This window comes from Oncorhynchus clarkii, chromosome 16 (genome assembly GCF_045791955.1).
Source record: "Oncorhynchus clarkii lewisi isolate Uvic-CL-2024 chromosome 16, UVic_Ocla_1.0, whole genome shotgun sequence".
NCBI lineage: Eukaryota > Metazoa > Chordata > Actinopteri > Salmoniformes > Salmonidae > Oncorhynchus > Oncorhynchus clarkii.
In genome coordinates, this window is record NC_092162.1 from 74009118 (window position 1) to 74023957 (window position 14840).

At 36.7% G+C, this 14840-nt stretch overlaps 1 protein-coding gene across 1 annotated transcript in view; it reads left to right on the forward strand.

Moving 5' to 3' along the window:
- Nucleotides 1-14840, forward strand: part of LOC139369011 (plexin-B3-like) — a 279425-nt gene that overhangs the window by 197641 nt on the left and 66944 nt on the right. The window lies entirely within an intron of this gene.

A 14840-nucleotide genomic window follows, 5' to 3' on the forward strand; every position in this document is an offset into this window, starting at 1 on the left:
TAGACCTGATGTCTTTTAGTTCCATGTGGATAATAGACCTGATGTCTCCTCTTTTAGTTCCATGTGGATAACAGACCTGATGTCTCCTCTTTTAGTTCCATGTGGATAATAGACCTGATGTCTCCTCTTTTAGTTCCATGTGGATAACAGACCTGATGTCTCCTCTTTTAGTTCCATGTGGATAATAGACCTGATGTATTTTAGTTCCATGTGGATAATAGACCTGATGCCTTTTATCTCCATATGGATAATAGACCTGATGTCTTTTAGTTCCATGTGGATAATAGACCTGATGTCTTTTATCTCCATGTGGATAATAGACCTGATGTCTTTTAGTTCCATGTGGATAATATACCTGATGTCTTTTAGTTCCATGTGGATAATAGACCTGATGCCTTTTATCTCCATATGGATAATAGACCTGATGTCTTTTATCTCCATGTGGATAATAGACCTGATGTCTTTTTGTTCCATGTGGATAATAGACCTGATGTCTTTTAGTTCCATGTGGATAATAGACCTGATAATAGACCTGATGTCTCCTCTTTTAGTTCCATGTGAATAATAGACCTGATGTCTTTTAGTTCCATGTGGATAATAGACCTGATGTCTTTTAGTTCCATGTGGATAATAGACCTGATGTCTCCTCTTTTAGTTCCATGTGGATAACAGACCTGATGTCTCCTCTTTTAGTTCCATGTGGATAATAGACCTGATGTCTTTTAGTTCCATGTGGATAACAGACCTGATATCTTTTAGTTCCATGTGGATAATAGACCTGATGTATTTTAGTTCCATGTGGATAATAGACCTGATGTCTTTTATCTCCATGTGGATAATAGACCTGATGTCTTTTAGTTCCATGTGGATAATATACCTGATGTCTTTTAGTTCCATGTGGATAATAGACCTGATGTCTCCTCTTTTAGTTCCATGTGGATAATAGACCTGATGTCTCCTCTTTTAGTTCCATGTGGATAATAGACCTGGTGTCTTTTAGTTCCATGTGGATAATATACCTTATGTCTTTTAGTTCCATGTGGATAATAGACCTGATATTTTTAGTTCCATGTGGATAACAGACCTGATGTCTTTTAGTTCCATGTGGATAACAGACCTGATGTCTTTTAGTTCCATGTGGATAATAGACCTGATGTCTTTTAGTTCCATGTGGATAATAGACCTGATGTATTTTAGTTCCATGTGGATAACAGACCTGATGTCTTTTAGTTCCATGTGGATAATAGACCTGATGTCTTTTAGTTCCATGTGGATAACAGACCTGATGTCTTTTAGTTCCATGTGGATAACAGACCTGATGTCTTTTAGTTCCATGTGGATAATAGACCTGATGTCTTTTAGTTCCATGTGGATAATAGACCTGATGTCTTTTAGTTCCATGTGGATAATAGACCTGATGTCTTTTAGTTCCATGTGGATAATAGACCTGATGTCTTTTAGTTCCATGTGGATAATAGACCTGATGTCTTTTAGTTCCATGTGGATAATAGACCTGATGTCTTTTAGTTCCATGTGGATAATAGACCTGATGTCTTTTAGTTCCATGTGGATAATAGACCTGATGTCTTTTAGTTCCATGTGGATAATAGACCTGATGTCTCCTCTTTTATCTCCATGTAGATAATAGACCTGATGTCTCCTCTTTTATCTCCATGTGGATAATATACCTGATGTCTTTTATCTCCATGTGGATAATAGACCTGATGTCTTTTAGTTCCATGTGGATAATAGACCTGATGTCTTTTAGTTCCATGTGGATAATAGACCTGATGTCTTTTAGTTCCATGTGGATAATAGACCTGATGTCTTTTAGTTCCATGTGGATAATAGACCTGATGTATTTTAGTTCCATGTGGATAATAGACCTGATGTCTCCTCTTTTTATCTCCATGTGGATAATAGACCTAATGTCTTTTATCTCCATGTGGATAATAGACCTAATGTCTTTTAGTTCCATGTGGATAATAGACCTGATGTATTTTAGTTCCATGTGGATAATAGACCTGATAATAGACCTGATGTCTCCTCTTTTAGTTCCATGTGAATAATAGACCTGATGTCTTTTAGTTCCATGTGGATAATAGACCTGATGTCTTTTAGTTCCATGTGGATAATAGACCTGATGTCTCCTCTTTTTAGTTCCATGTGGATAATAGACCTGATGTCTCCTCTTTTAGTTCCATGTGGATAACAGACTTGATGTCTCCTCTTTTAGTTCCATGTGGATAACAGACCTGATGTCTCCTCTTTTAGTTCCATGTGGATAATAGACCTGATGTCTTTTAGTTCCATGTGGATAATAGACCTGATGTCTTTTAGTTCCATGTGGATAACAGACCTGATGTCTCCTCTTTTAGTTCTATGTGGATAATTGACCTGATGTCTTTTATCTCCATGTGGATAATAGACCTGATGTATTTTAGTTCCATGTGGATAATAGACCTGATGTCTGTTAGTTCCATGTGGATAATAGACCTGATATCTTTTAGTTCCATGTGGATAATAGACCTGATGTATTTTAGTTCCATGTGGATAATAGACCTGATGTCTTTTAGTTCCATGTGGATAATAGACCTGATGTCTTTTAGTTCCATGTGGATAATAGACCTGATGTCTCCTCTTTTAGTTCCATGTGGATAATAGACCTGATGTCTTTTAGTTCCATGTGGATAATAGACCTGATGTCTCCTCTTTTAGTTCCATGTGGATAATAGACCTGATGTCTCCTCTTTTAGTTCCATGTGGATAATAGACCTGATGTCTTTTATCTCCATGTGGTTAATAGACCTGAATTCTTTTAGTTCCATGTGGATAACAGACCTGATGTATTTTAGTTCCATGTGGATAACAGACCTGATGTCTTTTAGTTCCATGTGGATAATAGACCTGATGCCTTTTATCTCCATATGGATAATAGACCTGATGTCTTTTATCTCCATGTGGATAATAGACCTGATGTCTTTTAGTTCCATGTGGATAATAGACCTGATGTCTTTTAGTTCCATGTGGATAATAGACCTGATAATAGACCTGATGTCTCCTCTTTTAGTTCCATGTGAATAATAGACCTGATGTCTTTTAGTTCCATGTGGATAATAGACCTGATGTCTTTTAGTTCCATGTGGATAATAGACCTGATGTCTCCTCTTTTTAGTTCCATGTGGATAATAGACCTGATGTCTCCTCTTTTAGTTCCATGTGGATAACAGACTTGATGTCTCCTCTTTTAGTTCCATGTGGATAACAGACCTGATGTCTCCTCTTTTAGTTCCATGTGGATAATAGACCTGATGTCTTTTAGTTCCATGTGGATAATAGACCTGATGTCTTTTAGTTCCATGTGGATAACAGACCTGATGTCTCCTCTTTTAGTTCCATGTGGATAATTGACCTGATGTCTTTTATCTCCATGTGGATAATAGACCTGATGTATTTTAGTTCCATGTGGATAATAGACCTGATGTCTGTTAGTTCCATGTGGATAATAGACCTGATATCTTTTAGTTCCATGTGGATAATAGACCTGATGTATTTTTGTTCCATGTGGATAATAGACCTGATGTCTTTTAGTTCCATGTGGATAATAGACCTGATGTCTTTTAGTTCCATGTGGATAATAGACCTGATGTCTTTTAGTTCCATGTGGATAATAGACCTGATGTCTTTTAGTTCCATGTGGATAATAGACCTGATGTCTCCTCTTTTAGTTCCATGTGGATAATAGACCTGATGTCTCCTCTTTTAGTTCCATGTGGATAATAGACCTGATGTCTTTTATCTCCATGTGGTTAATAGACCTGAATTCTTTTAGTTCCATGTGGATAATAGACCTGATGTCTTTTAGTTCCATGTGGATAACAGACCTGATGTATTTTAGTTCCATGTGGATAACAGACCTGATGTCTTTTAGTTCCATGTGGATAATAGACCTGATGTCTTTTAGTTCCATGTGGATAACAGACCTGATGTCTCCTCTTTTAGTTCCATGTGGATAATAGACCTGATGTCTTTTAGTTCCATGTGGATAACAGACCTGATATCTTTTAGTTCCATGTGGATAATAGACCTGATGTATTTTAGTTCCATGTGGATAATAGACCTGATGCCTTTTATCTCCATATGGATAATAGACCTGATGTCTTTTATCTCCATGTGGATAATAGACCTGATGTCTTTTAGTTCCATGTGGATAATAGACCTGATGTCTTTTAGTTCCATGTGGATAATAGACCTGATGTCTCCTCTTTTAGTTCCATGTGGATAATAGACCTGATGTCTCCTCTTTTAGTTCCATGTGGATAATAGACCTGGTGTCTTTTAGTTCCATGTGGATAATATACCTTATGTCTTTTAGTTCCATGTGGATAACAGACCTGATGTCTTTTAGTTCCATGTGGATAACAGACCTGATGTCTTTTAGTTCCATGTGGATAATAGACCTGATGTCTTTTAGTTCCATGTGGATAATAGACCTGATGTCTTTTAGTTCCATGTGGATAACAGACCTGATGTCTTTTAGTTCCATGTGGATAATAGACCTGATGTCTTTTAGTTCCATGTGGATAACAGACCTGATGTCTTTTAGTTCCATGTGGATAACAGACCTGATGTCTTTTAGTTCCATGTGGATAATAGACCTGATGTCTTTTAGTTCCATGTGGATAATAGACCTGATGTCTTTTAGTTCCATGTGGATAATAGACCTGATGTCTTTTAGTTCCATGTGGATAATAGACCTGATGTCTTTTAGTTCCATGTGGATAATAGACCTGATGTCTTTTAGTTCCATGTGGATAATAGACCTGATGTCTTTTAGTTCCATGTGGATAATAGACCTGATGTCTTTTAGTTCCATGTGGATAATAGACCTGATGTCTTTTAGTTCCATGTGGATAATAGACCTGATATCTTTTAGTTCCATGTGGATAATAGACCTGATATCTTTTAGTTCCATGTGGATAATAGACCTGATGTCTTTTAGTTCCATGTGGATAGTAGACCTGATGTATTTTAGTTCCATGTGGATAATAGACCTGATGTCTCCTCTTTTTATCTCCATGTGGATAATAGACCTAATGTCTTTTATCTCCATGTGGATAATAGACCTAATGTCTTTTAGTTCCATGTGGATAATAGACCTGATGTATTTTAGTTCCATGTGGATAATAGACCTGATGTCTCCTCTTTTATCTCCATGTGGATAATATACCTGATGTCTTTTATCTCCATGTGGATAATAGACCTGATGTCTTTTAGTTCCATGTGGATAATAGACCTGATGTCTTTTAGTTCCATGTGGATAATTGACCTGATGTCTTTTAGTTCCATGTGGATAATAGACCTGATGTCTTTTAGTTCCATGTGGATAATAGACCTGATATCTTTTAGTTCCATGTGGATAATAGACCTGATATCTTTTAGTTCCATGTGGATAATAGACCTGATGTCTTTTAGTTCCATGTGGATAATAGACCTGATGTATTTTAGTTCCATGTGGATAATAGACCTGATGTCTCCTCTTTTTATCTCCATGTGGATAATAGACCTAATGTCTTTTATCTCCATGTGGATAATAGACCTAATGTCTTTTAGTTCCATGTGGATAATAGACCTGATGTCTTTTAGTTCCATGTGGATAATAGACCTGATGTCTCCTCTTTTAGTTCCATGTGAATAATAGACCTGATGTCTTTTAGTTCCATGTGGATAATAGACCTGATGTCTTTAAGTTCCATGTGGATAATAGACCTGATGTCTCCTCTTTTTAGTTCCATGTGGATAATAGACCTGATGTCTCCTCTTTTAGTTCCATGTGGATAACAGACTTGATGTCTCCTCTTTTAGTTCCATGTGGATAACAGACCTGATGTCTCCTCTTTTAGTTCCATGTGGATAATAGATCTGATGTCTTTTAGTTCCATGTGGATAATAGACCTGATATCTTTTAGTTCCATGTGGATAATAGACCTGATGTCTTTTAGTTCCATGTGGATAACAGACCTGATGTCTCCTCTTTTAGTTCCATGTGGATAATAGACCTGATGTCTGTTAGTTCCATGTGGATAATAGACCTGATATCTTTTAGTTCCATGTGGATAATAGACCTGATGTATTTTAGTTCCATGTGGATAATAGACCTGATGTCTTTTAGTTCCATGTGGATAATAGACCTGATGTCTTTTAGTTCCATGTGGATAATAGACCTGATGTCTCCTCTTTTAGTTCCATGTGGATAATTGACCTGATGTCTTTTATCTCCATGTGGATAATAGACCTGATGTATTTTAGTTCCATGTGGATAATAGACCTGATGTCTGTTAGTTCCATGTGGATAATAGACCTGATATCTTTTAGTTCCATGTGGATAATAGACCTGATGTATTTTAGTTCCATGTGGATAATAGACCTGATGTCTTTTAGTTCCATGTGGATAATAGACCTGATGTCTCCTCTTTTAGTTCCATGTGGATAATAGACCTGATGTCTTTTAGTTCCATGTGGATAATAGACCTGATGTCTTTTAGTTCCATGTGGATAATAGACCTGATGTCTCCTCTTTTAGTTCCATGTGGATAATAGACCTGATGTCTTTTATCTCCATGTGGTTAATAGACCTGAATTCTTTTAGTTCCATGTGGATAATAGACCTGATGTCTTTTAGTTCCATGTGGATAACAGACCTGATGTATTTTAGTTCCATGTGGATAACAGACCTGATGTCTTTTAGTTCCATGTGGATAATAGACCTGATGTCTTTTAGTTCCATGTGGATAACAGACCTGATGTCTCCTCTTTTAGTTCCATGTGGATAATAGACCTGATGTCTTTTAGTTCCATGTGGATAACAGACCTGATATCTTTTAGTTCCATGTGGATAATAGACCTGATGCCTTTTATCTCCATATGGATAATAGACCTGACGTCTTTTAGTTCCATGTGGATAATAGACCTGATGTCTTTTATCTCCATGTGGATAATAGACCTGATGTCTTTTAGTTCCATGTGGATAATATACCTTATGTCTTTTAGTTCCATGTGGATAATAGACCTGATATTTTTAGTTCCATGTGGATAACAGACCTGATGTCTTTTAGTTCCATGTGGATAACAGACCTGATGTCTTTTAGTTCCATGTGGATAATAGACCTGATGTCTTTTAGTTCCATGTGGATAATAGACCTGATGTCTTTTAGTTCCATGTGGATAACAGACCTGATGTCTTTTAGTTCCATGTGGATAATAGACCTGATGTCTTTTAGTTCCATGTGGATAACAGACCTGATGTCTTTTAGTTCCATGTGGATAACAGACCTGATGTCTTTTAGTTCCATGTGGATAATAGACCTGATGTCTTTTAGTTCCATGTGGATAATAGACCTGATGTCTTTTAGTTCCATGTGGATAATAGACCTGATGTCTTTTAGTTCCATGTGGATAATAGACCTGATGTCTTTTAGTTCCATGTGGATAATAGACCTGATGTCTTTTAGTTCCATGTGGATAATAGACCTGATGTCTTTTAGTTCCATGTGGATAATAGACCTGATGTCTTTTAGTTCCATGTGGATAATAGACCTGATGTCTCCTCTTTTTATCTCCATGTGGATAATAGACCTAATGTCTTTTATCTCCATGTGGATAATAGACCTAATGTCTTTTAGTTCCATGTGGATAATAGACCTGATGTATTTTAGTTCCATGTGGATAATAGACCTGATGTCTCCTCTTTTAGTTCCATGTGAATAATAGACCTGATGTCTTTTAGTTCCATGTGGATAATAGACCTGATGTCTTTTAGTTCCATGTGGATAATAGACCTGATGTCTCCTCTTTTTAGTTCCATGTGGATAATAGACCTGATGTCTCCTCTTTTAGTTCCATGTGAATAATAGACCTGATGTCTTTTAGTTCCATGTGGATAATAGACCTGATGTCTTTTAGTTCCATGTGGATAATAGACCTGATGTCTCCTCTTTTATCTCCATGTAGATAATAGACCTGATGTCTCCTCTTTTATCTCCATGTGGATAATATACCTGATGTCTTTTATCTCCATGTGGATAATAGACCTGATGTCTTTTAGTTCCATGTGGATAATAGACCTGATGTCTTTTAGTTCCATGTGGATAATAGACCTGATGTCTTTTAGTTCCATGTGGATAATAGACCTGATGTCTTTTAGTTCCATGTGGATAATAGACCTGATATCTTTTAGTTCCATGTGGATAATAGACCTGATATCTTTTAGTTCCATGTGGATAATAGACCTGATGTCTTTTAGTTCCATGTGGATAATAGACCTGATGTATTTTAGTTCCATGTGGATAATAGACCTGATGTCTCCTCTTTTTATCTCCATGTGGATAATAGACCTAATGTCTTTTATCTCCATGTGGATAATAGACCTAATGTCTTTTAGTTCCATGTGGATAATAGACCTGATGTATTTTAGTTCCATGTGGATAATAGACCTGATGTCTCCTCTTTTAGTTCCATGTGAATAATAGACCTGATGTCTTTTAGTTCCATGTGGATAATAGACCTGATGTCTTTTAGTTCCATGTGGATAATAGACCTGATGTCTCCTCTTTTTAGTTCCATGTGGATAATAGACCTGATGTCTCCTCTTTTAGTTCCATGTGGATAACAGACTTGATGTCTCCTCTTTTAGTTCCATGTGGATAACAGACCTGATGTCTCCTCTTTTAGTTCCATGTGGATAATAGATCTGATGTCTTTTAGTTCCATGTGGATAATAGACCTGATATCTTTTAGTTCCATGTGGATAATAGACCTGATGTCTTTTAGTTCCATGTGGATAACAGACCTGATGTCTCCTCTTTTAGTTCCATGTGGATAATAGACCTGATGTATGTTAGTTCCATGTGGATAATAGACCTGATATCTTTTAGTTCCATGTGGATAATAGACCTGATGTATTTTAGTTCCATGTGGATAATAGACCTGATGTCTTTTAGTTCCATGTGGATAATAGACCTGATGTCTTTTAGTTCCATGTGGATAATAGACCTGATGTCTCCTCTTTTAGTTCCATGTGGATAATAGACCTGATGTCTTTTAGTTCCATGTGGATAATAGACCTGATGTCTTTTAGTTCCATGTGGATAATAGACCTGATGTCTTTTAGTTCCATGTGGATAATAGACCTGATGTCTCCTCTTTTTAGTTCCATGTGGATAATAGACCTGATGTCTCCTCTTTTAGTTCCATGTGAATAATAGACCTGATGTCTTTTAGTTCCATGTGGATAATAGACCTGATGTCTTTTAGTTCCATGTGGATAATAGACCTGATGTCTCCTCTTTTATCTCCATGTAGATAATAGACCTGATGTCTCCTCTTTTATCTCCATGTGGATAATATACCTGATGTCTTTTATCTCCATGTGGATAATAGACCTGATGTCTTTTAGTTCCATGTGGATAATAGACCTGATGTCTTTTAGTTCCATGTGGATAATAGACCTGATGTCTTTTAGTTCCATGTGGATAATAGACCTGATGTCTTTTAGTTCCATGTGGATAATAGACCTGATATCTTTTAGTTCCATGTGGATAATAGACCTGATATCTTTTAGTTCCATGTGGATAATAGACCTGATGTCTTTTAGTTCCATGTGGATAATAGACCTGATGTATTTTAGTTCCATGTGGATAATAGACCTGATGTCTCCTCTTTTTATCTCCATGTGGATAATAGACCTAATGTCTTTTAGTTCCATGTGGATAATAGACCTGATGTATTTTAGTTCCATGTGGATAATAGACCTGATGTCTTTTAGTTCCATGTGGATAATAGACCTGATGTCTTTTAGTTCCATGTGGATAATAGACCTGATGTCTTTTAGTTCCATGTGGATAATAGACCTGATGTCTCCTCTTTTAGTTCCATGTGAATAATAGACCTGATGTCTTTTAGTTCCATGTGGATAATAGACCTGATGTCTTTTAGTTCCATGTGGATAATAGACCTGATGTCTCCTCTTTTTAGTTCCATGTGGATAATAGACCTGATGTCTCCTCTTTTAGTTCCATGTGGATAACAGACTTGATGTCTCCTCTTTTAGTTCCATGTGGATAACAGACCTGATGTCTCCTCTTTTAGTTCCATGTGGATAATAGATCTGATGTCTTTTAGTTCCATGTGGATAATAGACCTGATATATTTTAGTTCCATGTGGATAATAGACCTGATGTCTTTTAGTTCCATGTGGATAACAGACCTGATGTCTCCTCTTTTAGTTCCATGTGGATAATAGACCTGATGTCTGTTAGTTCCATGTGGATAATAGACCTGATATTTTTTAGTTCCATGTGGATAATAGACCTGATGTATTTTAGTTCCATGTGGATAATAGACCTGATGTCTTTTAGTTCCATGTGGATAATAGACCTGATGTCTTTTAGTTCCATGTGGATAATAGACCTGATGTCTCCTCTTTTAGTTCCATGTGGATAATAGACCTGATGTCTTTTAGTTCCATGTGGATAATAGACCTGATGTCTCCTCTTTTAGTTCCATGTGGATAATAGACCTGATGTCTTTTATCTCCATGTGGTTAATAGACCTGAATTCTTTTAGTTCCATGTGGATAATAGACCTGATGTCTTTTAGTTCCATGTGGATAACAGACCTGATGTATTTTAGTTCCATGTGGATAACAGACCTGATGTCTTTTAGTTCCATGTGGATAATAGACCTGATGTCTTTTAGTTCCATGTGGATAACAGACCTGATGTCTCCTCTTTTAGTTCCATGTGGATAATAGACCTGATGTCTTTTAGTTCCATGTGGATAACAGACCTGATGTATTTTAGTTCCATGTGGATAATAGACCTGATGTATTTTAGTTCCATGTGGATAATAGACCTGATGCCTTTTATCTCCATATGGATAATAGACCTGATGTCTTTTAGTTCCATGTGGATAATAGACCTGATGTCTTTTATCTCCATGTGGATAATAGACCTGATGTCTTTTAGTTCCATGTGGATAATAGACCTGATGTCTTTTAGTTCCATGTGGATAATAGACCTGATGTCTCCTCTTTTAGTTCCATGTGGATAATAGACCTGGTGTCTTTTAGTTCCATGTGGATAATATACCTTATGTCTTTTAGTTCCATGTGGATAATAGACCTGATATTTTTAGTTCCATGTGGATAACAGACCTGATGTCTTTTAGTTCCATGTGGATAACAGACCTGATGTCTTTTAGTTCCATGTGGATAATAGACCTGATGTCTTTTAGTTCCATGTGGATAATAGACCTGATGTCTTTTAGTTCCATGTGGATAACAGACCTGATGTCTTTTAGTTCCATGTGGATAATAGACCTGATGTCTTTTAGTTCCATGTGGATAACAGACCTGATGTCTTTTAGTTCCATGTGGATAACAGACCTGATGTCTTTTAGTTCCATGTGGATAATAGACCTGATGTCTTTTAGTTCCATGTGGATAATAGACCTGATGTATTTTAGTTCCATGTGGATAATAGACCTGATGTCTTTTAGTTCCATGTGGATAATAGACCTGATGTCTTTTAGTTCCATGTGGATAATAGACCTGATGTCTTTTAGTTCCATGTGGATAATAGACCTGATGTCTTTTAGTTCCATGTGGATAATAGACCTGATGTCTTTTAGTTCCATGTGGATAATAGACCTGATGTCTTTTAGTTCCATGTGGATAATAGACCTGATGTCTTTTAGTTCCATGTGGATAATAGACCTGATGTCTCCTCTTTTATCTCCATGTGGATAATAGACCTGATGTCTTTTAGTTCCATGTGGATAATAGACCTGATGTCTTTTAGTTCCATGTGGATAATAGACCTGATGTCTTTTAGTTCCATGTGGATAATAGACCTGATGTCTTTTAGTTCCATGTGGATAATAGACCTGATGTCTTTTAGTTCCATGTGGATAATAGACCTGATGTATTTTAGTTCCATGTGGATAATAGACCTGATGTCTCCTCTTTTTATCTCCATGTGGATAATAGACCTAATGTCTTTTATCTCCATGTGGATAATAGACCTAATGTCTTTTAGTTCCATGTGGATAATAGACCTGATGTATTTTAGTTCCATGTGGATAATAGACCTGATGTCTCCTCTTTTAGTTCCATGTGGATAACAGACTTGATGTCTCCTCTTTTAGTTCCATGTGGATAACAGACCTGATGTCTCCTCTTTTAGTTCCATGTGGATAATAGACCTGATGTCTTTTAGTTCCATGTGGATAATAGACCTGATATCTTTTAGTTCCATGTGGATAATAGACCTGATGTCTTTTAGTTCCATGTGGATAACAGACCTGATGTCTCCTCTTTTAGTTCCATGTGGATAATTGACCTGATGTCTTTTATCTCCATGTGGATAATAGACCTGATGTATTTTAGTTCCATGTGGATAATAGACCTGATATCTTTTAGTTCCATGTGGATAATAGACCTGATGTCTTTTAGTTCCATGTGGATAATAGACCTGATGTCTCCTCTTTTAGTTCCATGTGGATAATAGACCTGATGTCTCCTCTTTTAGTTCCATGTGGATAATAGACCTGATGTCTCCTCTTTTAGTTCCATGTGGATAATAGACCTGATGTCTTTTATCTCCATGTGGATAATAGACCTGAATTCTTTTAGTTCCATGTGGATAATAGACCTGATGTCTTTTAGTTCCATGTGGATAACAGACCTGATGTATTTTAGTTCCATGTGGATAACAGACCTGATGTCTTTTAGTTCCATGTGGATAATAGACCTGATGTCTTTTAGTTCCATGTGGATAATAGACATGATGTCTTTTAGTTCCATGTGGATAATAGACCTGATGTCTTTTAGTTCCATGTGGATAATAGACCTGATGTCTTTTAGTTCCATGTGGATAATAGACCTGATGTCTTTTAGTTCCATGTGGATAATAGACCTGATGTCTTTTAGTTCCATGTGGATAATAGACCTGATGTCTTTTAGTTCCATGTGGATAACATAGCTGATGTCTGTTAGTTCCATGTGGATAATAGACCTGATATCTTTTAGTTCCATGTGGATAATAGACCTGATGTATTTTAGTTCCATGTGGATAATAGACCTGATGTCTTTTAGTTCCATGTGGATAATAGACCTGATGTCTCCTCTTTTAGTTCCATGTGGATAATAGACCTGATGTCTTTTATCTCCATGTGGATAATAGACCTGAATTCTTTTAGTTCCATGTGGATAATAGACCTGATGTCTTTTAGTTCCATGTGGATAACAGACCTGATGTATTTTAGTTCCATGTGGATAACAGACCTGATGTCTTTTAGTTCCATGTGGATAATAGACCTGATGTCTTTTAGTTCCATGTGGATAATAGACATGATGTCTTTTAGTTCCATGTGGATAATAGACCTGATGTCTTTTAGTTCCATGTGGATAATAGACCTGATGTCTTTTAGTTCCATGTGGATAATAGACCTGATGTCTTTTAGTTCCATGTGGATAATAGACCTGATGTCTTTTAGTTCCATGTGGATAATAGACCTGATGTCTTTTAGTTCCATGTGGATAACATACCTGATGTCTGTTAGTTCCATGTGGATAACAGACCTGATGTCTTTTAGTTCCATGTGGATAATAGACCTGATGTCTTTTAGTTCCATGTGGATAATAGACATGATGTCTTTTAGTTCCATGTGGATAATAGACCTGATGTCTTTTAGTTCCATGTGGATAATAGACCTGATGTCTTTTAGTTCCATGTGGATAATAGACCTGATGTCTTTTAGTTCCATGTGGATAATAGACCTGATGTCTTTTAGTTCCATGTGGATAATAGACCTGATGTCTTTTAGTTCCATGTGGATAACATACCTGATGTATTTTAGTTCCATGTGGATAATAGACCTGATGTCTTTTAGTTCCATGTGGATAATAGACCTGATGTCTCCTCTTTTAGTTCCATGTGGATAATAGACCTGATGTCTCCTCTTTTATCTCCATGTGGATAATAGACCTGATGTCTTTTAGTTCCATGTGGATAATAGACCTGATGTCTTTTAGTTCCATGTGGATAATAGACCTGATGTCTTTTAGTTCCATGTGGATAACAGACCTGATGTATTTTAGTTCCATATGGATAACAGACCTGATGTCTTTTAGTTCCATGTGGATAATTGACCTGATGTCTTTTAGTTCCATGTGGATAATAGACATGATGTCTTTTAGTTCCATGTGGATTATAGACCTGATGTCTTTTAGTTCCATGTGGATAATAGACCTGATGTCTTTTAGTTCCATGTGGATAACAGACCTGATGTCTCCTCTTTTAGTTCCATGTGGATAATAGACCTGATGTCTTTTAGGTCCATGTGGATAATAGACCTGATATCTTTTAGTTCCATGTGGATAATAGACCTGATGTCTTTTAGTTCCATGTGGATAACAGACCTGATGTCTCCTCTTTTAGTTCCATGTGGATAATAGACCTGATGTCTTTTATCTCCATGTGGATAATAGATCTGATGTCTCCTCTTTTAGTTCCATGTGGATAATAGACCTGATGTCTCCTCTTTTAGTTCCATGTGGATAATAGACCTGATGTCTTTTAGTTCCATGTGGATTATAGACCTGATGTCTTTTAGTTCCATGTGGATAATAGACCTGATGTCTCCTCTTTTAGTTCCATGTGGATAATAGACCTGATGTCTTTTAGTTCCATGTGGATAATAGACCTGATGTCTTTTAGTTCCATGTGGATAATAGACCTAATGTCTTTTAGTTCCATGTGGATAATAGACCTGATGTCTTT